Source organism: Dermacentor silvarum, chromosome 9 (genome assembly GCF_013339745.2).
Source record: "Dermacentor silvarum isolate Dsil-2018 chromosome 9, BIME_Dsil_1.4, whole genome shotgun sequence".
NCBI classification, from domain to species: domain Eukaryota; kingdom Metazoa; phylum Arthropoda; class Arachnida; order Ixodida; family Ixodidae; genus Dermacentor; species Dermacentor silvarum.
Genome location: NC_051162.1, coordinates 164,542,554 through 164,551,061, shown reverse-complemented (window position 1 = coordinate 164,551,061; position 8,508 = coordinate 164,542,554). Strand labels below are relative to the sequence as shown.

General features: G+C 43.4%; 1 pseudogene; it reads left to right on the top strand.

Annotated features, from left to right (window-relative positions):
- Positions 1-4,559: 4,559 nt before the first annotated feature.
- Positions 4,560-4,762, top strand: LOC119465406 (U2 spliceosomal RNA; annotated as a pseudogene).
- Positions 4,763-8,508: the final 3,746 nt, after the last annotated feature.

Here is an 8,508-nt window from a genome sequence, read left to right as displayed (position 1 = left end):
CTAAACGAACTCAAAAGGAACGGCTATACAACGGAATTCATTCGAAAAACAACCCGACAACAAATAAGAAAAAACAAACTACGAGACCTACAACTGTTGGAAGCTCTCAGCCGAATATTGAAGAAAGAAGGCCTCAAAGTCGCGAATAAACCAATGAACACTTTGAATATCCTCATTCCTAAACCAAAAGACCGTCCACCAAAAGAAAAAGCTCAAGGCGTCGTCTATAAAATCAGCCGTGCCGACTGTCCGGCGTCGTACATCGGGGAAACCAAGAATCTAAAAGAAAGAATCAGACAACATGAAAACGACGTCAGAACATTCAACCGACTACGCAGTGCCGTCGCCGAACTTTCCGAAGACGCCGTCCACAAGATTTATTTCCAAGAAACCCAAATCCTTCAAACAGAGACAAACTGGCGAAAAAGGCTACTACTCGAGTCTTGGCACATTCAGAACACGGCGGGTAATATAAACCGCGTGAAGGGCATTCTTCCTTCTTTGTATGTTCATGGCCTTGCAGACGCGACGAAGGGAAGAAAGCATCCCCTGCTCTAGGTCAGCAACACCAAAACAACTCGTCCCCCACCCCCCTGTCCCTCGTCAACGCATTCCTTACGCTCTCTCCCCCTTCCTCTCCTTTGTTACGACGGACCTTTTAAAAGCGGCACACCACCACCTCCGAAGAATACCCCCTGAAGAAGGAGCCGAATTGTTTCCGAAACGTTGGGCTAGTAAATTTCCTTATTTGGTTGGAGTCAATCTCTAAGTCTTAATCGTAGTTCAGGGCGCATTCACTCTAAAGATGCCTCGAAATATCCGCACGGTGAGCACAGATTGCTGCCGCTTGTTCCGCTAAATTTGAAATCGCACGGGGAGTTCTTTGCGAAAGGAAGCACGATGTGGCGGAAGAAACACGGGATGACAAACCTGCGATATTGAAGTACAAAGCACCAAAAGTTCAAGAATTCTATTTGGTATTGTGTAGAGCATCCACCATTGCATAAGAATTGTTTAACTGAAGCTTTCAAAACACATATGCTTTTTCATGACATCACAAATTGTACAATAAAAGAACTCGGCAAAGTCAGCAACATATTGAAGGGGATTCCTTATTGTACTTACGATTGTGCTACTTCGTGAGCAGCACTGGTGTAACGGACGTGCAGTTCGGTTGTGCCCCAGTCTGACACGACACTTACTTCAGCTATCTTTCAATATTTTTTCGTACGAATACTTCTGTTTATGACAAGTTCAGAGCATAGTAAGCTACTAACCAAGTTTGCAAGGTGAAAAAATTTATAAGCGGGGATGTCATGGTGGTGATATGTGATGACAGTAGCTATTTCCAAAACTATCAGAAATTATTTACCATTTTCGGGTTTGCCTTTGTCTAAATCGAAAGTATTCGAAACAGAACAATGCAATACATTTAACTTCATGGTTTCATTCTACAGCTTTATTAAATATTATAGTACTTCTGTAGACATACATTGTGTGCTTGCCTATTACGGAAGCTTAGATATATATTCTTCGTTCAAATTTGAATGGAGCTTTTACATTACAACAAACCAAAATCCTGCAATGAATTTCAATAAGCCTGGTGCAATTCATATTATTGGTCAGAATAAGTGTATAAATTTCAATCTTTTGATTAATACTTCTAATCATTGAAGCGGCAATGTCAATATGCTGCAGGCTTCAATAACTTCAGGAAATGAGTTGGCAAATAATTTTTAGATGTTCGCGGTGGGAGAAGAGTTTCAGATGCTGAACTGTCAATTCTCTATGCCAGGGTCCTATTGGCTAAGCTTTGAACTTCACAGTAAAGATTGTTGTCTTAAGCAACCATGGCTGTCCACCTAAAGCAACTGCAAAACCGATAATTGTAAGGAATTACTTTTTTTTTCAGATTCATAGGCGAATTATGAAATGTGGTATCTAATAAGCTCATGTGCTACAGTTTTATTTTCTGATATTACCAACGTGGAAATCAGAAAGCTTTGATTTCTCTAGGCATGCCTCATTGTACATTTCCCTCTATTCTACTTTAACGTGCACAGAAAAGACCACAATTCACGAGTTCAACTCTTTACCACGCCTGCTAAACTCCAAGGCGCTGAATTATTAGTAATAATAAGACAAGTACTGGAGATGTATTTCTACTTGACCACGCTGAGTTTGCTGAATGTCGAATGTCAAGTACTCTAAAGGTTGAATTGCAACCTTTACCGTGATATCACACGTTGTGCCCGTAAATGTTTAAACACTAGTTAATTACCTTACGAATTATTTTCCTTGTAAGTCTTACAAGTCCTCACAAAGCATGTAAAATACAGAAAGAAAAGTACAGTTCAAAAATAAAAACACGGCATTGCGAGTGCAAGTAATATTTTATACCAAGTCAATTAGGAATTGAATAGTGACCGCCGACAATTAAATGAAGTATTGGCTATGCTTACACTAGATTCTAAATTCCAACCGTTCTCCCTACTTATATATATTGATGGTCTTACCTTCCTATTACCCACATTAGCAAGTTTCCTTGCATTAGGCACACAATTATCAATTGCAAGAAAATGTAAAACTGCATTAGAAATGCCAAAAAATTGTTCACGAACCCGTATCGCTCTGGAGCATACGTGCACTTTCATGAAGGTTTGAAATTCAGTAATGCATACCCGTTATCAACTGTAAATTTCTTTGACATTATACGGGAAATACCCACCATCTGAGGCATTTGGAAGAGTGAAAACATTATTTTTTGGCAGGATTGATCACGGCAGCAGGGGCTCCTAATGCTTGAAATATTATTGTGGTTATGTATATTCATGCTGATTCAGAAGCGTGGAGATGCTGCCTACAATACACATTTACAATTGGCACATCGGAGAAATATATAGGAGGTTATGATCGCATCGAGCGAGAAAAGTATGGCTTTATCAGCGACGAAGCAGGCTGCACTATACGTTTTGTGCAATTTAAAGGATGAAAGATATCACATTTTTGTTCCAGTTTTGTGGTAAATTTTGCGTTGTTCAAGAAGATATCGACTCGGAAAATTCGGGATATATCCTTGTTCGCAACGGGTAAACATTTTATTCGAGCATTTAGACAATTCCACATGATTCCATACCTAATACATAACTTTTGAATATTCGCAAACTCTTGTACAAAATATGCAGAATTCAAGCCAGGTGCACCTGTTACAGTTTTCCATTCGCCCTGGGGTCCCCTACAAAGTGTATTTTATCTGAACATGTAAAGAAAACATTTCAAAGGTAAGGGTGTTGATGAAGCATTTCGTAAGACTTTTAGTGCAAAGTTATGCATTCACGTTAACATCCAACAGCACCATCTACAAAATAGTCTCTACAGTCATAACCACATTTATGTACATTATGAAGTTATTGAGCTATTTACGAAGTATCGAATAATGTCATATTATCGCAAAATATTTAAAAAATACCTTTTTTATTTTTTCCATGATGAATATCAATATTCCCTTGAGGTTTAGGTGTTTTTTACTGCTTATTGCCTAGGTCTCAATAAAACTTACATTTTTCTGTGTTCTGCATCACGCATACATTGATTGGTATTGACCAAATGTGTATTGTGGTGCACAGAGCATGAAAAAAAGGAGGACTGAGGTACAGTACACGCACAACACGAGCACAACACCAGAACAACCCGAGCCCTAACCGCAAGATTGCATCGCAAAATAGTCCGGTCTCACAGCATTTTGCAGCCAACTTTATCCTAAACCTTGAAGACTGACGATGTTTTATCAGTACATTGCACTAGTTTTTCAGTCACCAACCTAGATTGAATCGGTTGTCTTATTATTACAATTGGTTATCTTATTTATCCCCTTATTAGTGGAAGGTTTACGTGCACTTTTGAGGTAACTGGAATGCGCATGTATAACACGTTTATTTATAGTGTGTACGCTTCATTTGGACGCTTCGTTTTAATAAGAGAAGCATTTATTGCTTTCCTCGTGCCACCATGTAGTAGAAGTGTACTGTTGATGATGAGAATAGATGAGAATCGATGGAGATGAGAATGATGAGAATCGATGGAGTGTCTCTTTCTTGATAATGGGTTTTGAATTGCCCATATTATTCAGTAAATCAATCAATTTTAATATTTAACAAAATTTCAGTGTCATTCCACTCAGTGAAGGTGGATCACCAGCGAAGCTGTGTATGTGGTGATTGACCGTAGCTCCGGTGCAATGTTCTAAGTTTGTGGGATCGGGGCCACATGGACGGTTCGCATTTCTTTCCGCCTCGGAGTCCTGGCGTGCAGCACGCTCACGCTAGGCGTCCGGAGCCCGCACATCGTCGGTGGTCTCCTTCCGCGCCGCCTTGCCCATTCGCTTTTCTGTTTACACCGTCGTTCTTGATACGCACGTTGTTCTTCAGAACGTACAATGCGCGGCCCACCCATTTCACAGTCAGAGGAGAACTGAGGAAAGGAACCTACGTAGAGGACGACCTCAGGAGACAGAAGACACTCGTATTGGCAGGCACTAGTTTGAATACGTGGGGTGGCGTATACCTGTATTGTGTAAACGTAGACAAGGCCGACGTGGGCCACAGTGTAGTATCTAATCTTATCAGCTTCATACTTGATACGGGTTGTATTTGTGCCCAAGATATTCAAATTATTTTTGCAAGTTGAGCCTGCTTCAAGCCAGCTTCACCTCCTCCGCGGGGCGGCCCTGCATTGCACGGACTGCGGGATCAGCCCACGTGTTTGGTCTACAGACATCGATCTGCTGGAAAATGGCAGTATACAGCTTTCCTGTAACATTATTACAATAACAATTATATGGACACTTCAAGCGGATTTCATCGGGCGGCGTCGCCGTCGCCGTGATGTTCCGTATAAAGTGCAAGGGCGATAAAATTGTCGCCGCGCGCCGTACGTGCGAGAGAAAGCGCGCGGGGGACATGTGATTTTACAGAGAGTGAACGAACGGCGGAAAGCAAACGCAACTTCTGGCGCGCAAAAGGCCGTAGAGGTATGGGATGGAGGGAGGGAGGGAGGGAGGGTGGGCGATGTTTGCTGCGGCACCTAATGCAAATCTTGCAACCGGGCGCAAGGTTAACTGGCGACGCAATCTCCCACGCGAAAGGAGGAAAACGGGAAAGCAGCGCAGGAGGGAGGAAGGGGGCGGCTTCTACTCTGCCAACGAATGCGTTCTTGTACATTGCGCCAGTGCCGGCTGCCGGTGTTGTCGCGCGGACGGTATCTTCAAGCTGATCTCTTCACGGTTGTGACCTATGTATGCGCTGTGCTTTCGCCGCTCAGTTTCTTTTGAAGCTATAGACCGCACGAACTGTCGCTCGCTGCGGCGGCGCCCTTCCTCACGCCAGCGTTTTGACAGATGTTGTCTGCGGTCATCGAGTGTGATCTATTCATGTGTGCTTGTGCGCGCTGACACCACGCTTGTTAATTCAGTTAGTAAGCGATTGTGTCAAGTTTATGCAGCCGATAAAACTACTATCCCTACTCCGTATAGCTCTCTACTAATTTGCTATCGCAATTAATGCTTCGCCTTTCGGGCGAAACTGCGACATTTTTTTTACATGTCGAACATGTAGACGCAGGTCCCATAGGCAAAGAGTGTATTGAGAGCTCTCCTACCTAGTAAAGTACAAAATACCATAGAAACCAACAGTGGTAAGAAAAACAGGCGCAGCTTCGCCCGAAAGGCGTAGGATCGATTGTGATAGGACATTAGTGGACAGCTATAGAAAGTAAGGATGGTAGTTTTATCACCAGTATAGTCTTGTAAACATAGGCATACTAACTGAATCAACCAGCATGGTCTCACGCGTGCACAAGCAAACATGAACGCATCTCACTCGACGGCCACGAAAACTGGCCGCCAAATCGCTGGAGTTAGCGCAGCAGCAGCAGCCAGCGAATGGACCTTCGTCCCGGCGCTCGCATCAATGCAGTTTTAGCCGTGAACACACAGGAAGGGCGGACTCTGCCTCGCCGCATATGGCTTTCAAGATACAGCCCCGCGGGCGGCCGCTCGCGGCGCGTAACGCCCCGCCCCCCTCCCCCCAAAGCCTTCCGGCGCGGCAGGGGTGTGCGGCGCAGAAAGGCACGGCCCCAATAGAGAGGTTTTGATTAGGGGCACGCAAGCGTAAGGGCCCCCTAGCGCTTGGGGCCCTTACGCTTGCGTCCCCTTAATCTAAAGCTCTGCGCGTGCGCTGTACAGCGGCCCCAAGCGCTAGGGGGCCTTTACGCGTGCGTCCCCCTAATCTAAAACTCTCTATTACCTCCCTGACCCTCCTTCCGGAGCGTTGTGCGCCACTGCAAGACTGCGTTTCCTTCCCGCTTCCCGCCCATGTGCGGACCAGCTGCGATGGCCGGTTAACCATCGCATGCTTTCACTCGCACATACAGAATTTTGCGCGCGGCTATCATTTTAAAATTAAAATTAAATTATTGGATTTTAAGTGCCAAAACCATAATCTGATTATGAGGCACGCCTTAGTCGGGGCCTCCGGAAATTCGGGCCCCCTGGGTTTTTTTAACGTGCACCTAAATCTAAGTACACGGGTGTTTTCGCATTTCGCCCCCATTGAAATGCGGCCACCGTGGCCCGTATTCGATCCCGCAACCTTGTGCTCAGCAGCCCAACACGGCTACGATTTTATCGTGCGTGGACGTTATATCGAACCTCACGGCGACGACGGCGGAATTTAGCCTAGAGAGTCCATAAAATTGTTGTCGCAATAAAAATGCAATTACAAGGTACATGATAAAATGAAAATACGCAACATTCAGAAGATAGACACACATCAATATAATGAAGTTAACAATATTATATTGAAAAACCTGGTATAGGAATCCAGAAAAGAAAAAAAGAATGAGTTTCAAGAACATATGAAGTGCAATAGAACCGTGAATACAAGAAAACGAATAAAACAATACATTACGACAAATGTCTAACGCGTAACAGACAATTTTTCACTTCATGAACAAATATGTGAGATTTCAGGAGTTTAATTACAAATTTTAATATATGCCGTAATGAAATGGCAGTTAAGTGATCAGCCGGCCGCAGGTAGCACGGAGTTTTGCAAAACTTTGCGCGAACGGTGTTCTTATTCTCAATACTGCGAATCTCCGAGCATAGCATTTGGGCATCGCAAAAAGATAATTATGTTTTTTTAAAGAATCAACATTTAAAAAGATGCGAGCTGTACACACACACGTAGACAAAAAGAAGAAAATGTTGTATGCTCCGATATCAACTGTTCAATTGTACTCTCATGCATCACTCCGTAATTTGATGTTCGTTGTAGTTCTCTCGAAATGTCCTCTATATATTTATTCCCATCCATATGTAATGCGCAGAGTGCCGCATATTCTCATTCATAAATGGCACGAAGCAAAGTTACAAGGGACCATCGGAAATAGTTGAGATACTGGCCATTCAAACGTTGCCGCGTGTAAATTCAGGGGCTCTAACGGAAGGCGAGGGAATTTAAAAGCACGCACAAGCAGATTATGTTGGCTGTGGCAGCTGTAGAAGCGCAGTTCTCGTCTGAATGAAAGGCCATCACTGTGAAGACTTTTGCTGCATTTTTTCGGACGTTCAGCCATATCACAGCTGAACTATACACCATATTGGAAAAAGACGGTAAACAATGTCGAATACAAAAACTCCGCTTTTATTACGTCATTAGTTGACAACTAAATTTGTAACAATAGGGTAGTCAATCGTAGTGATGAAACGATGTGCAACATTTTAAACGGAAAGCAAACTGATGAACTTAACGGTGTTATGAAAAAGGCACAACGATTCCGAAAGACGCAGTTGTGATCAACAAATAAAGAGAAATAATTCCCCAGCCTATGTTTCCTCCAAATTGGAAATCCGGACGATTAAGGTAGAACGGTTACGTTTGCAAGCGATCAGTGATAGGCAATACCCACAACCACCTTATCGTCGAAACTCTGCTGCTAGAAATGACACACTTCATGGAAACGCCATGTTGCAGCCGCTTGATGGCCGTGCCTGCGTGTATTCAGGCCCGATTCGAGCCCACACTTCCACAGTGTTGCGAATTCTTCTCAGTGGCACTGCCGAAATGCGTTATTTCGCCAGTTGCTCTTTCGCATACTGCTTGATGTTTTCCGTAGTCACCCATGGTCTTTGACTAGACAATTCTTAGCTGCGTTTGTTCTAGGCTGCGTCACGGCCTACACAATTCGCAGGCCTAAGTATTTTCATCAACCATGCCTCAAGTGATAATCAAACCACAGCGATTTTGTCAACTTGAGCACATTGCTATCTTGATGCCGCGGCGTGAATTCAGCACGTAATTTTGTTAAGCTTTTCAGAAAGGCTTCAAAAATCTGTATTTTCGCTCACAAAACAAACATGCACAGCAATAAATACATTGAGTGTTTTGGTGTACTTGAAAACAGTCTGCCCGAACATTTCAAGTGTAATTTGCTTCTCCAGTTTAGCAA